The sequence below is a fragment of the Tenrec ecaudatus genome, chromosome 1 (genome assembly GCF_050624435.1).
Source record: "Tenrec ecaudatus isolate mTenEca1 chromosome 1, mTenEca1.hap1, whole genome shotgun sequence".
NCBI lineage: Eukaryota > Metazoa > Chordata > Mammalia > Afrosoricida > Tenrecidae > Tenrec > Tenrec ecaudatus.
Window position 1 is genome coordinate 181,391,690 of NC_134530.1, and position 15,535 is coordinate 181,407,224.

The window sequence follows — 15,535 nt, forward strand, 5'->3', positions numbered from 1 at the left end:
GTTCTTGATGGAAATTGGGGTATGAGGGTCACACAGTCATGCATTATAACCTGACTGCCTTGGTCAAAGTCCCTGAACCAATCTGGTCAACATTTTCTAATCTATAATAGTATAAGGCTTCCAATCATGGTTCTTTTCCCACTTCTGTAGTCCTACCTGAAACTGTGACAAATGGATCTGCCCCCAATTGTTAAGTAGCCAGAATAGGGAAGGCAGGGTTGTCCCTTCTATGCCTGTACAGGCCCCCAAGAGGAGGTTGGAAGGGAATCGGGTGACCATTAGACGCCCATGAAGACCCCTGACCTGGGCATGGTCAAATTCAGGCCCCAAGCCAGGTGGGAGATACACCAGGCCCAAGCTCATGACCTCTCCCAGGTGAGTTCAACCCAGCCAGTGGAGTCAACCAATACCTTCAACGTGCCTCCCCCAGCCAATGGGTGGGCTAGAATAAAGGCAGGAAGCACGCCCTGGGAACTTTCTGGCCTCACTTACTCTTTCCCCCAGTGTCCGCTCCCGCCGTGCTGTGCTCTCTGGCCTCAGTTGTGCACGCGTGGGTACGCCGTTCCACGAGGTTGTCCATGTTCACTTGTGAACTTCCGTGTGGCTTGGCACGCTTCCCTGAAATAATGTGTACTCTATTAAGACTGTAAAACCTCAAACTTCGCCCCTCCTTCATAAAAACCCACTTGGATTACAAACCAGGCTTTGGCGTGAATTCTTCCTCGTGTGAAGCCCAGAAAGAACCCGGGCATTACTCACTCGAGAAACCTCACGTGATCATGATTTTGTAGCCATTCCTTTGATCTCCACTCCTCTTTAAGAGGCAGCATGGTTGTGAATCCTTAGACACGTTTCTGACCTGGGGTTGATTGTCCCCCTCATCCACATGATTTGTCTTTGTCCTATTTAAGACTTAATGAGTCTCTGAAAGTGAGATTTGAATTTTTCAATTAGACATAGAAACATTTCAAATTATAATCTGTGGCAGGAGCACTAAATCCTTTGTGAGACTTCGTGTAGCTCCAGCCTCCCCTGCGTTCTGTGGGCAGATGAGGTAAACATCTTTGCCCTCAGGCAGAGTGCTCGCTTGATGGGACTCCCTGGCCAGCCTACGGAAGGGCAGTCTAGTCCCCAAGAACTTCCCTGAGCACCCTTGGATGAAAATTGGAGTACTAGGGCTGCATGGTCCTAAATCCAACCCCAATCGAACTGGTTGACGGTCCCTGAGTTGATCTTGTGAGCGTTTCTTAACTGTTGTAGGGTAAGAATCCCAATCAGGATGCTTTTTCTGCCTGCCTGCAACTGTGATGAGTTGATCTGCCACCGATCATTAATTATTTTGCACCGATCATTAATTATTTTTGCTTGGCTCCATGCCATGTTTAAGAGACGCATGACTGACAGTCCTTGGACACCATCATGGCCTATGCTGATGGGCCCCCAACTGGATGACTTATGATTGTCTTAGCCTGGCTTTTTAAGACTTAATAAAATCTATCCCTATAAAGTGTGTGTTAGAACTTGGGTCTCATTTTCTCCTAGAACAGAACTGTGGAGAGTTCCGAGACAAGACTCTGTCCCTGCTTCCAAGAGGCTCACAGTTTGAACAGAGTTGCATCTTCCTAGTTCTCACCTCATAACTGCATTTGGGTTTTTCCGTGACCGTTTCATACAGTTTCTCACGTGGTGGTGACCCCAAACCATAAAATTATTTTTGTTGCTACTTCATAAATGTAATTTTGCTACTGTTATGAATAGGGTGACCTCTGTGAAATGGTCATTTGACCCCCAAAGGTGTCGTGACCTACAGGTTGAGAACCGCTGTTCTAGAGTCTTGAGTCCCTGTGAGTCGGATCCATTGGATGGCAGCGAGTTTGTGTGGTTTGATTTGGGAGAAGTTCCTTGGTATAAATGGTTAATGCATTCAGCTGTTAACAGAAAGTCTATTGATTCAGTCTACTGAGAGACATCTCCCAAGAAAAGGCCTAGCAATCTACCTCTGAAATATACGTATGTATGTTTCTACTCTGACACACATTACAATGTCCACCATGTACCATTACTTATCCCACTTCCTCAATGAGGTCACCAGAGGCTTGGAGACAACTCAACAGCAAGTGAAATTAATAAATGAGTTGGGTATCTAATTAGATCATATGGTAATTTTTCAAAGAGTAATAGGAATGATTACTCAAGTTATTGCGAAAATACGGAAAGAGGTGGTAGATCCCAGAACACAGAGAGAGATCACTCAAATTCTCTCACTGCCATCAAGGCAGTTCTGACTCGTAGTCACCCTACAGGTCAAAGTAGAACGGCCCTTGTAGGGTTGCCATGCTTGTGAATCCATTTTTTAATTTTTATCTTTTTAATCATTTTATTGGGGGCTCATACAACTCTTATCACAATCCAAACGTACATCGATGTGTAAAGCCCATTTGTATATCCGTTGCCCTCATCATTCTCAAAACATTCGCTTTCGGCTTGGGCTCTTGGAATTAGCTCCTCATTTTTCATTTTTTCCCTCCCTCCCCGCTGCCCCCTCCCTCATGAACCCTTGATAATTTATAAATTAGTATTATTTAATCATATCTTGCCCTGTCCGGCGTCTCCCTTCACCCACTTTTCTGTTGTCCGTCCCCCAGGGAGGAGGTTATATGCAGATCCCTGCAATCAGTTTCCCCTCTCTACCCCTCCTTCCCTCCACCCTCCTGGTATAATCACTGGTCCGGGCGGGGGTTCATCTGTCCTGGATTCCCTGTGTTTCCAGTCTTTCTTCCTGCAGGAGAAAGATAAGGCTTTCTATTCCCACAAAGATTTACAAGCCTGGTCTCTGTGGGCATAGAAAGCCTCATCTTTCCCCTGCAGGGGAAATGAAGGTAAAGAATCTGATAGGGACACGAGGCAAAATGAATGTTAGAGGAGACAGCGGAGACCTCTAGACTAGGCTCAAAAGAACAAATGCGTTGGGCAGAAAAGAAAGAAGAAAATACTCATATGACTCTGAATTTACATGAAACCCCCCCTCCCAAAATGAGTTGTATGTTTAAATGCCATTGTTGTTGGGTTAGGTGCCCTCCAGTCATCAGTACTAACTCACAGTGACCCCATGCAAAGCAGAAGGACACTGCCCAGTCTTGGGCCACCTTGCAATTATTTCCTTTCGTGTTGACCCCATTGCTGCAGCCGCTGCATCAATCCATCCTGTTGAAGACCTTCTTTTTCGTTGCAGATCCTCACACAGGGTGCCCTTTACTAAGAAGGGCTCTTCGTGTGCTTTTTAACATTCAGGACACAGTATACTCCAATTTCTTTTAAGGAAACAAGTATTAAATTAACTAGAATAGGGGCCTTAAATTAACTTAATCTTGGGACCTTGGAATGAGACTCCGGATTCCTTGGTGGATTCAGTCCCGGATTCAGAAAGCCTGCCATTAAGAATGTTGTCTCCACTCCACCTGAAGGGCGGGGAGGGGAGATACCAAGGAAGTCAGGTAACAATAGAGTCTTTGTTTACTTCTTAAAAACCCTCTGTGCAAAGGTCCTACTGTAAACACGCTGTAGTTTTATTTCCATGTAACCTTGACACCCTAATCCTCTTCAGATTTTCCCTGGCATTTTCAAATCTCAAAGAGCAATGTAAGTTTCTTCTCTCTAAAGCCAAGCATTCTGGGGTCCCTTTTGATACCACAATTCTGAAGGCTCATTCCTGTGCCCAACTTCAAATACAGTGCCATCAATCAATCATGACTCACCGTGACCCCATACGACAGAGTAGAACTGCCCCTTTGGATGTCCAAGATTGTAAATCTTTTTTATTTTAACTTTTTATTGTGCACTGAGCAGATCACCTGTTTTGTGATTAGTAGTCCAATGCTCAATCCACTCTACCAGAAGGGCCCCTCAGGTCACCTGTTTTACATTCAACAGTTCATACATGTTTTGTTTGAATGCCTCCATTCCAATTTCCACAATGTATCATTACTTACCCCACTTCCTCCCGGTCTCCTATTTCCATTCCTGATTCTTTCCTAACACTGGGAACTTTGTTCTTGGCTAAACGCTGCCCTTCACTAGTTTATTGTTCTCCCCTAGCTCCAGACTTGAAGGGTGACTACAGGGCCATAGTTTTGAGGTTCCACCTATCCCATCCATCTAGTAAGTCTGGGGTCCTTTTATGATTTGGGGCTTGTTCTACATTTCTCCCACTGCAGTCAGAATCCTCAAATGGGACCCTTTTCAGTAATAGGTAGTGGTAGCTAGGAATCCAGTTCTGATCTCAGGGTCTTGGAGGCCGATGTTTACAAGGTCCATTAGTCCATTGGACTAAATGTTTCCATACGTCTTTGACTTTCACCATTCTTCCCCCTTGAGGGGGACTCAGAGGACCCAAGACTCCAGTTGCTGCTCACTGCAGAAGGATGAACTACATTCTGCAAAAGGACCTTGATGCCTTCGCGAGTCTATACTCCTGATACCCAGGAGAGATTATAACTCTTTATAGGAGGAGAGCGCCTCAGCTTCCTCGCATGGATCAGCTGGTCGGTTTGCACTGCTGACCTTGAGGCTGCAGCCTAAACTCCACCCGTGCCCCATCTTCCCATGCTCCTGATGCCTGTGCCCAAACCAGTTCCTACCAAGTCAGTCCAACACCTATGACCTGATGCTATGTCAGAATGTAACTGAGCATTTCCCATGATTGCCTTTCTTCAAAGTTTATCTCCACATCTGTCTTCAGAGATGATTATGGGAGACTAGAAGTCCAACCTTCTGGTGAGCAAAAGGCCGTTGTATGAGCATGTCCAAATTTCCTCAAGTGAATACAGTACAGAAACCATAGGAGAACTAAATGGAGGAAGGATACTTTCCTTTAAGGCAATGGCTTGAATTTTCCTGTTTGGCTGCAGTGACCCAGGGGTGCCCCCCGGGGTGCCCCCACCCCCGGGTAACCAAGAGAGCCCCACAATGGAATCACAGTTATACTGGAGGCACTGAACATCTCTCCTTCCTGTCACATCGGAATGTTGGGAGTGGAGTCATGGTTCTGTTTTAAGGCATAAAAGAGACCCCATTTAAAATATAATTTAAAAAGAACGTTTATTATGTCTTAAAAGAGACAAAGACAACACAGAGCTACAGACACATCATCCAGTTGAGGGAGGCCACCAACATGAGGTTGAAGTGGCCTCTAATGGCTTGTTGAGATAACAGTGCTTTGAGAAAGGACATGCCTCACAACTGTGGAACCCACTGTACTATGCCACTATGGTGACCTCTATCAAGGACACACATCCCTTGGGAAGACTTGCCCTCCCTGGGCTCGTGAGGGAGTATTGGAGACAATCCACTCTCCAAGGTATTCTGCCTGAGGGCAGGATTATCAACATCCTTGGTTAAAGATCGGAATGCATTCAATGGAGGCTTAACCAATGTAGGGGCCCTACAAGAGGATTTGGGGCTGTCACTGCCATCTCTAGCCTTCTGCAAATCAGGGTGCTCAGAATTTAAGCTCTAACACAGTTCCTTTGAAAAAATAATAATAATCTATAAATTATCAAGGGTTCATGAGGGAGTGAGGGTGGGGAAGGGAGGGGAAAAATGGGGGTCTGATACCAAGGGTTCAAGTAGAAAGAAAATGTTTTGAAAATGATGATGGCAACAAATTCACAAATGCGCTGGACACAATGGAAGTATGTTTGGATTGTGGTAAAAGCCCCTAATAAAATGATTTGTTTAAAAAAAAATACAGTTCCTTGATGCCATCTCATCACTTGACTCTAATTTTTCCTTTAGCGAGGGCAGGCTAGACCCTACATTCCTGTGTCTTATCTTTTCTCCATTAAAAAATAATCACCTCAATGCACCTTAAATAAACAGAATCCTTGTGTCTGTACATTTTCATTCACATACTCTTCCCCACCTGCCACACCCTCCCCCCCCCCCCCCCCCCCGCACCTCCTCACACAGGCTAGCTCGTTCTTGTCAAGCATCACCAGCTTCAGGAGCCACCTCTAGCTCTCAGATTAGGTTAAGCCCTCTCATAGTTTCCTAGCATAGTTTGCAAACACTGTCCCGAGAGTCTGTCCCCGCATGAGAAAATAAGTTGCCCAACCATTTCTACCCTCCACTGACAGGAAAAGTGGTCCAGTATTCGGTCATTGTGAAGAAGCAAACAAATACCCCTTCCTCTTTGTTCCTCCTGGTGCTATCAACACCAGGCACCCCCTCAACAAGGGGGAATCTCTCTTCTCCAGCTTCTTAGGGACTCTTGTGCTTGTGCCATTCGTAGTGAGATTCGCTCATCTACAGTTTGCACTGTTGCTTAGTTATTCCTGCATCTTGTCTTACCCGTCATGTGGTCTTCTGCTAAAAAGTCTTGGCCTCATCTGACAGGTCCTTAGCAATTCCCTGAATTTCTAAGTCAACACTATGCTTATAGGAGGTTATTGGTAAATGATTAGTAGGTAACGGCACGAATTCAAGAAAGACATCCTTAAATTTTGACTCAAGGAAGATAAAATTACCACAGAGAGTGCTTAACCTAAAACACAAAGTCTTTCCATGGCAGGACCTGTTCTCATGTTAGGAGCTATGCTTACATGGTCTAGGGTTATATGTCTGCTGTCTATGTGGTTACACCTTGAGCTGCTAACCCCAAGTTCAGGGGGTTTCCACTGCAGTAAAGAGTTACAGCCTCAGAAACCCACAAGCACAGTTCTGCCTATGGGGTCGCTAGGAGTCAGTATCCAGTTGATGGCCAGGAGTTTGGTTTCTGAGAGGCATGGAGGCCTGGCCGTTAAGGGCATGGATTCTGGAGTCAGACTGAATGCCAGTGACTTATGAGGCTCAGTTGCCTCATCTGGAAAATGAATATACTAAGAATAGGACCTATCACATGGAGTTGTACATAAGGTAATACGAAACAAGAACAAGCAGGTTGTTCACAATGGGTACTGAGCACAGGGTCAAGTCGATGGGGCGGCAGTCAAGTGCACTCGCCCGTCTCTCTGCGGGAGAAAGATGTGACATCCGCGTCCATAAAGACAGACTGAAAACCGGCAGGAGACAGTTCTCCTCCGTCCTCTAGCGTGCCCATGCGTGGTGACGGGCTCCGCCACAAGGGTAGGGTTTTAGGTTTGGTACAATATCTGACTTATAACAAGTGTTCAGAAACATAATTATTACGCTTCAATGTGGCGTCTAATATGACAACAGGAAGCTCAATGGTGCGAAAGTGCTTGGTAGTCTAGGCTCAGCGATACTGGTGTCAGTATTGTTCCACTCACTTTGATGCCAGACCTCCCAGGGCCAGCGGCATGGCTGTGAAAAACAGGACAGGCATGACTTTCTGGAAAACTTTTAAAAATGTTTTATTTTATTCATTTTCTTGCTGTTTAGGATATACAACAATCTGATATTTCTACCAGTACAGTTCAGGGACATGGATTATCTTGAGTTGTGCAACATTCTCACCCTCCCTTTCTGAGTCCCTCCTCCCCCCGGAACAAAATTTCACTCCCTTCTAAGGACCCTATCTAATAGTTTAAGTTGGTTTTCTCCACAAACCTACTGCTATCGTGTTGCCTTTGCATCACAGTGACCGTGTAGAACGGAGCAGAACTTCCCATGGGCTTTCATGGTCATCATTCCTTACAGAAGTGGACTACGACATCTTTCTCCCAGCATCACTAACGTACTCAAAATGTTGATCTTTTTTGGTTAGCAGCCAAGTTCTTTAACCACTGCGCCACCAGGACTGTGCTGGTCCCAGAGAGATAGTCCTTAAAAGAGCATAGTTCCCGAGGCAGACCTTTTAAAACTAGTTAAGCAAAACCTGTCTAGCTTTAAGAAGGGAATGTTTTGGGCTTAAAGTTTTAAGATGATCTCCGGGCATTTGTTTCAGGGGTTCACCCATCCTCCATGGCTCCAGAAAATCTGGAATTTGAAATCCCATTCTGGATTGTTCTCTTCCAGATTAGGAGCTGTGACAAAGTGGTCAGTGGTGGTCAGGAATAATTCCGGTCTTCTCGTCCAATGACAAAGGTGGTAGTTGCTCAAGAAGGGAATGAGCCACTTATTCCTCTCCTCCTCCTCCCGACCCTCCTTCCTCAGTTGCTCTTGGCAAATAGAGGCCAGTTGTGCTTTGGATGGTCACTTGGAGCGTTTAAGGCCCTAAGAATCATGCACTAGGAAGTAGAACACCATGTACCAGGAAGTAAAACATAAGCATTAAACATGTTATTAGCCAGGTTCTTCAGTAGCGTCTCACCATCTGGAGCTCAGGATGCATTTCAGTGAAGTGTTCATAAAGGGTACCTCCTCTTCAGTGGAAGTGTTGGTTGCAATGCTTGTAGGTAAGAAAGACCTGATTTTAGCATTTATTGCAAAATATCCTGCTAGCTCGGGGAAACAGATACTATAAATTGCCAGTTTGCTTATGGAATCTGCTCCTTGAGAATATAAAATCTTTCTCTTTACTCAGTATTGAGATGTGTTGTTGTTCCATTTTTTAAAAATATCTGCCTCTTAGCTCCTGCTCAAAGTAAAATAAATGCAAGCATATTTTAGAGAGTGAATAGGTTCCTTGTTCTATAAAATTTGTCTACCTACCTGCCTACTTTCTTACCTGAATGTGTGTCTCTGTCTTGTTCTACTTAGCAGCTTGGCATCCCTATTAATCTGCACAACTCCCTCTGCCGTCTCCTGCCTATCTAGGAGGGCGAAACCTAGGGGGAGATGGTCAATACTTAAGTTTCTCAACAGCCTATGACCTGGTAGGAAATGTGAACCATGCCATTCTGATTCCCTCTGCCTGGAATGCAGACTGACAGCAAAGTATGCCTTGGCAAGTTTGCCATGGGAATTGCAGCTGAAAGATCATGAGAGTGACAAGAACTCGGAGCCTCTAGCCAGTCCTTGTAGGGAGCCGAGGAAGCAGAGTAGAGGAAGAAACAAACAAGCAAGCAGTATATGCAGTCTCATGGTGTCAGTGGTCAAAGGCTAGAAAGAAGACTCTAGCCCGGCACCCGCCCTGGACAGTTTCTTCAAGATCAGTGTAGGCAGAACCTTGACCGGAGTCCGGGAATTAGTGTCCCCACTCCCCGAATTGCTTCCTGTGTGCTCAATTCACTGGAATTAAATAGTAGGGAAGAGCTCTCTCTTTCTCTTTTCTCCAAGTATAAGAACTTCTCCTAAAACACTTATCTCAAGTCTTTGGCTCAAAGATATCATGAAGGGAGGTACCGGCTCACACACAGCTTTGGGAGGGTAAAACCAAAAACGCCTTGCTATTGCGTTGATTCCAATTCATAAGGACGTGATAGGTCGGAGCGGGCTGCCCCATAGGTTTTTCAAAATGGAAAATCTTTACTGAAACAGACTTTGACATCATTTTTCTGGAGAGTTGCTGGTGAGCTGACCCGCCAACCTTGCTGTTGGAAGGCAAGAATTGAAGCCTTCATCGTACCTTTTTGTGGACAGAGCTGTTGTTGGATGTCTTTGAATGCAGCTGAGTTGATTCCACTCCTAATGACCTCAAGCACAATAGAACAAAACACTGCCCAATCCTGCCTCGTCCTCACAATTATTGTCATGTTGGAGCCTGTGGTTGCAACTTCTGTGTCGATTCAACTCAATGAAGGTCTTTCCCCTTTTCACTGAACCTCTAGTTTACCAAACATGATATTCTTTTCCAGGGACTGCTCGTTCCTGATAGCAGGGCGTCTGGGAGGGCAGTGATTGATTAAAATGATGGTATCCAGGTCATGCACAGGAATAGGCCCAGTGGACTCTGGGCTCCTTAGAGACAAGATACCTACCTGCTTAAAAGAGGTCTTTAACAAGTGAAGCAGTCAAACATTTCATTCTATGTGGATCAACAATTTATGCCCATGGAGCAGCAGTCAAGGAATCAAAGGACCCAGGGCATAAGACCAATCTGCAGCAAAAGATGACCTTAAACTCTCAAGAAGCAAAGATGTCACCTTGATGACAAAGATATGCCTAACATGTGCAATATATATACATATATATATATAATAAATCACTTTATTGGGGCTCTTACAACTCTTATAACAGTCCATACATCAATTGTATCAATCACATTTGTGCATATGTTGCCATCATCATTTTCAAAACATTTTCTTCCTACGTGAGTCTTTGGAATATGCTATAATTTTTTCAGTCATTTCATATGTATGTCAAAAGTGCACAATAAGAAAAAAAATATAAGAGTTGGCACACATTGTGTTGGCGAAGAATATTGAAATATGAACATTCAGTAAAAATATGAATATACTACCAAAAGAACAAATAAATCTGTCTTGGAAATATAGCCAGAATACTCCTTGGAAGCAAGGATGGTGAAACTCTTTCTCTGTTACTTTGGACATGTAATCAGGAGGGACAAATTGTTGGTACAGCGATCCTGCTTGGTAGAGGGTCAGCAAAAATGAGGGGGTGGGGTGGACCTTCAATGACAGACTGACACGGTGGCTGAAACAATGGGTGCAAACAGCAACCGTTGTGAGGCTGACCCAGGACCAGGCATGTTTTACTCAGTTATTCATAAGGCCACCATGACTGGGAGCTGATTAGAAAATACCTAACCACAACACACTCGAACCCAGAGGGGTCCTCCGGGCATCTTCACAATCCTTACAAACCCATTGTGTCAATCGTCTTGTTGAAGGTAGAGAATGCATTACCCCCGGAGGTATTCAAATAGAGAGGCAGGTTAACCCTCTCCCTTGGTCCCAAGGAAGATGGAACTTAGGACTAGAGGACCTGTAACATTATGTCCAGCATTCTGCCCAAGAAGCTTGTTTACAATGATATCTAGTACCCGCAATAAAGCTTAGAACGAAGTGGAAGATTAAGCAGACCACAAAATACATAAGGTCCTTCTTCACTAGGAAACTTCAAGTGACCCAACAAGAAAAACTCTAAAAAAGTCAAACTCACTGCTATCAAGTGGGATCCGACAGGACAGGGTAGAACTGCCCCTGTGGGTTTCCGAGGCTCTGACTCTTCTGTCCTTTGGTTACCTTTCAGACAGATGGAACATTCTGTACAGATTTTTTTAGCCTAGAGGATATTCTAATTCGTGCCAGACTTTTTTCCAGTAAACACAAATTCAACTACCCTCACCTTTCCAGCCTCATCCCACCCCCACAGACACCTGGAGAAGTGCAGAGGAGCAGGTACCTGGCTCTGAAAGGCCCAAAAGTAGTTTGCCCCAGCTCCATCACTGACCGTCAGCTGTGGCATTCACCCAGCTGTGACTGACACCACCACCTTGGTCCAGTCAGAAGAAACAAAACAAAATGTCAGCCTGTGGGTCTTCTTCCTTCAAGGGTGCCTCCTCCGACCACAGACTTGACAACAAATTGGCAAACACAGGGAGTGGTAAAGGGGAATCCCAGTATGTCTCAACACACCACAATGCTTTCTGGACTCACCGATTTCCTGACACGTAGGTTAGGAAATAGGGTAGTAGAAAGCAACTTCAGGAAATCTGGGGGCTGGTGACCAAGGCAACAAGCAGGTAGCCTGCTACTCCCACCCATGGCAGGACTCATTAACATGCCCAAGTGGAGCTTGTTGCTAAGATTCTTTTCTGCCATTTTCATACCATGGCCTCACCCACGACAAGGAATCAATTCTAGATCCCCGGAAAGAGTGAAACTTCAAATGGAAGTAGAGAAAGGAAGTATCTATTTGTTCCCCTATTCGGGGTCTCTGGTTTCTTTAAGAAAGCAGAACCATTCTGGAGAATACTTTGTTTTTCTTTCAAACCCCACAGGGTGTATTGGGAAGCTCAGTGGAGCAGTCAGAAACCAGCAGCTGACGGAGAGGGCTTTCCATCCAGCCTCTGTGTCAGGTGTTACCTAGGCATCTACCCACATCCCTGCCACAGTGACCAGTTTGGCAGCATTTCCTAGGTCTTGCCTCACCCACCCCTCGCTCCTCTCCATTGCTCAGCCTCCACGGTGGAATTGTGCATTCACTCGTCTTCTTTTGCAAACAGGACCATTTTCATCAGCACGGCACACAGTTTCTGCTGCCAGGATGAGTCACCATGCAACACATACCCCCATCCTCTCAACTCGGTACTTAAAATATTCTAATGCTGGCCAAACAGAGCCCCACTGTGCAGCCGCAGCACGTGTGTCGATCGGGGCTGACCACACAGCCTTCCGGAGCTCTCTGCAGAGCAGAGAGCATTGTGTCTACTCAAGGGGCTTGCAGAGCCAACCGCACTGCAAGGGTTTGGGCTTTCAAGGTCTGGATCTGTCTTGTGCTGCCGCCAAGTTGCACCTTCTTGTTTGCTGGCAGATGTCTCTCTGGTCTCAAACAGAAGCAGCAGACCACCGGGGTTGATTTCCTGTGTGTTCTCCTTGGATGGCATCGGTCTGACCATCTTGCGGCAATCAGGACTGCCCTGTTCTGTTTTCACCTGTGGGTTCCTGTCCCTGCCCCAGGGGAGATTGGGCTTCAATCACAATAGCAGCCAGCTGATTCCTGAGTTGAAGCCTATCACCCTCACTTGGACAGAGGCCCTTCTAGACCGCCATTCCTGCTCTCCGCCTCCCCCTCCCCTCTATCCACCCCCACACAGAGCAGGAACCCAGGGCAGAACCAATCACAGCACTGCAGAACCAGCTCTTTCCTAGCATTCCTGGTTAAAAAAAAAGGATGAAAAATTGTTCTGTGCCCTGAACCTTTAAGCGGAGCTTCAGAATTTCTTTCCCTGCCTTTCTGCAGAGAAACACTGGACCTCCATAGGATTGTACTGAGCAGCTTTCTTACCTAGGACCCACACCTCCCTCTACGCCCAGCCACATCCTCCACCTGCCAGCCTCACTCCTCCCTCTGGGGAACTACACACCTCCAGATTTCAACCTGCTGTTATAGTACCCTTCGCTGAAAAAGGCCTCAGAACAAAAGCCCAACCCAGCACAGGCTAAAGGGACACTGTGTGCTGGAGTTATTCATTACTAGACTTAGTGGAGGCTCCAGACCAGGAAGCACATTGGAAACCAAAGGGAAAGGTGACATAGAGGGCGGGGAATTAGTCAGGGTGACCTTCTATGGGCTGCCTGGTGGGAAGGTCCCGGGAGAGGGTGGGCATCAAATTGAGAAGGTGTCAAAGCCATAGTAGCAGCCCGAAGGTTAGATAAGGTCAAATGGAAACAGGGAATTATCCTTAAGGTGGTTGCTTAACAGTTCTCCAGGCACTGCGCTTAGCACTTTTCCACATCTCTCCTTTAATCCTTCCAACCTGTGCCACTTCAATTTTATAACAGAGGGAAGGGATCCGGAGATGACAAGTGACTTGTTCAAGGTCACACAGCTAGCAACTGGTGCCGCTGGGTGTGTGAGTGCAGGTGTGTCTTCCTCTTGGCCATATTGCTGTAGGTGGTCAGGTGGTGAGAAGGGTGAAACTCCTATGTGGGGGCTGGCTGGGAGAATGTGAGGTGAGTCACTGAGAAAAGCCTCGATCCCCTAAGGGCTGAGGTGTTTGCGGGGCCCGCCTCAGTACCCGGTTTTGGTGGAAACCAGGGTGGCCGGCTGGAGGTGGTTCAGAATGAAGCTGCATTGCTGCAGTGCAGGCCAGACTCCTGGGCGTCATCAGAGCCAGGGAAGAGTTTGCAATGTAGGGGAGGGAGAATGAGCAAAGCCAGGAAACTAATATTTGAAAAGGCAGTATCCCACAGAGGGAGACAGTAGGTCAAGGACAAGGGAGAAGGCCTGTTCTTGCCAGACACAGGATGAGACTACTCAGCATTTGGAACAATAGCCCTAGAGAGTTAAGAGAGGACACGTCTTTGTTTCTAGAAGAAAGGAGATTCTAAAGCATATGTTCTCTGGACCTTGTTTTATTACATGCTGCTCCTGGGAGAGAAAATATTGCCAGAACGGGACAGAGGGAACGAGAAGGAATGAGACAGAGAAGAAAATTAGGGAGTGAGGGAGATGCAGGATAGTCACTATGAGCTGGAGTCTGATTCAAGACCGACAGCAATGGGAGGTTTGTTTTGGGGGAAAGGACAAGGGGTGAGTGAAAGGATGGGCAACATGCATTCCTTATAACTCCCTAGTCCCTTCCCCATGCGATCCCTCCTCATCCCTTCTTGCTAATTCTGTCCACAGGTTTGCCTTCCTCTTATGTAAAGGGTACTCAATAAACCCATCATGGTCCCAGGGACCTGTACTACTGGAAACTCCTCCATGAGGAAATTTCCGCTGGGAGGGAACAGGCTCTTCCAGCAGTTCTATCCCCAGCTTAGGGCTGTCTCAACGTAAACACAGCAGGGGCAAAGCTGGAGGTGGCTTCCTTTCTCAGGACTGTCATCCGCCCTTGACAGTGCCAGACAGGTTTGCCCACTTCTGGCAGGGAGCCTTGAGAAGGGTGGGAGAGAGCTCATTCTAGAGCTGTTCAAGGTCAACCTTGGGCCTGCAGGTTGACCTTGGGGATACAGTGTGGCTTGGATGAGCATCTGTGTACTGGGTAATTCTTGGACCGTGAGGCTGGGAAATCCCCTTGTTTAGGGAGGGTCACCTTGCCCCCTGGGGAAAGAACTTGGCAGCCATGGCTGAAGAGCATACCCCACCCTCACCCTGCCCGTGTTTTCTGCTGTGTCACTGTCCTGAAAGGGGTAGTTGGAAGGGACGGACACCCAGGAGTTTGGCTTTTCAGCAACAGCGGATGAATGGCATGACTACCGGTGCCGTATGACTTCTTGACATAGACCCGGGCTTTCCCAAAAACACATTGCCCCTGAGATTTCACAACAGAATGAAGTGGTCAGTGAAAGCAATGGGGCCGAAAAGCCTACCAATGAGAATACCAGCCCCCACCCCCCACCCCCCAGCCTAGGAGAGTGCTCAGGGGCTGGGTTAAACGCAGATATTGTCGCTGGGGTCTGGGCTGGCAAGAGCAGCCCTGCAGTGCCACCGATTGGGCAGATTCCCTGGGCTAGGGGACCTCTGAGAGCCCCACAGCCTTCCCAAGACCCAGCTCCGCGCAGCCGCCCAAGGTGGGAAGGCGACGGTCTCGGCGTTTGGCACCTGTCCTGCTCATAGTGGTTCAGGTCGTCCGGAAGGAGCACGGGCCGGCGACCAGGAGCCGGGCTTGCTGGCTGGACTGGCCTGGAACGCGACAGGGAAGGGCCGGAACTGCAACCGCAGTGGCTGGGAGCGCCCAAAGGCGGCAGGTGCAGGAGCCGAGCGGTTGGGTGGAGCCTGGCAGAGTCCCCGACCCTCCGGCGTCCTGGGGTGACCTTCCCCACCCGCGAGGGCCTCGGAGGGGTGCACTTGCTGCAGAGGGAGGTCGGGAGCACGTGGGTGAGGGCAGGCGGGAGGGAGCGGCTGCACCGGGACGGCCGGAGCCGCTTGCGCGCTGCGGCGGGAAACGGCGCCAGGGCCAGGTCTGGGAAACTCAGGTGCCAGACTCCCCACAACGGAAGGGGCGGTTCGCGTCCAGGCCGCAGCGGGGTGGGGGCTGCGCGCTCCGCTCCGTCCCCTCCGCCCT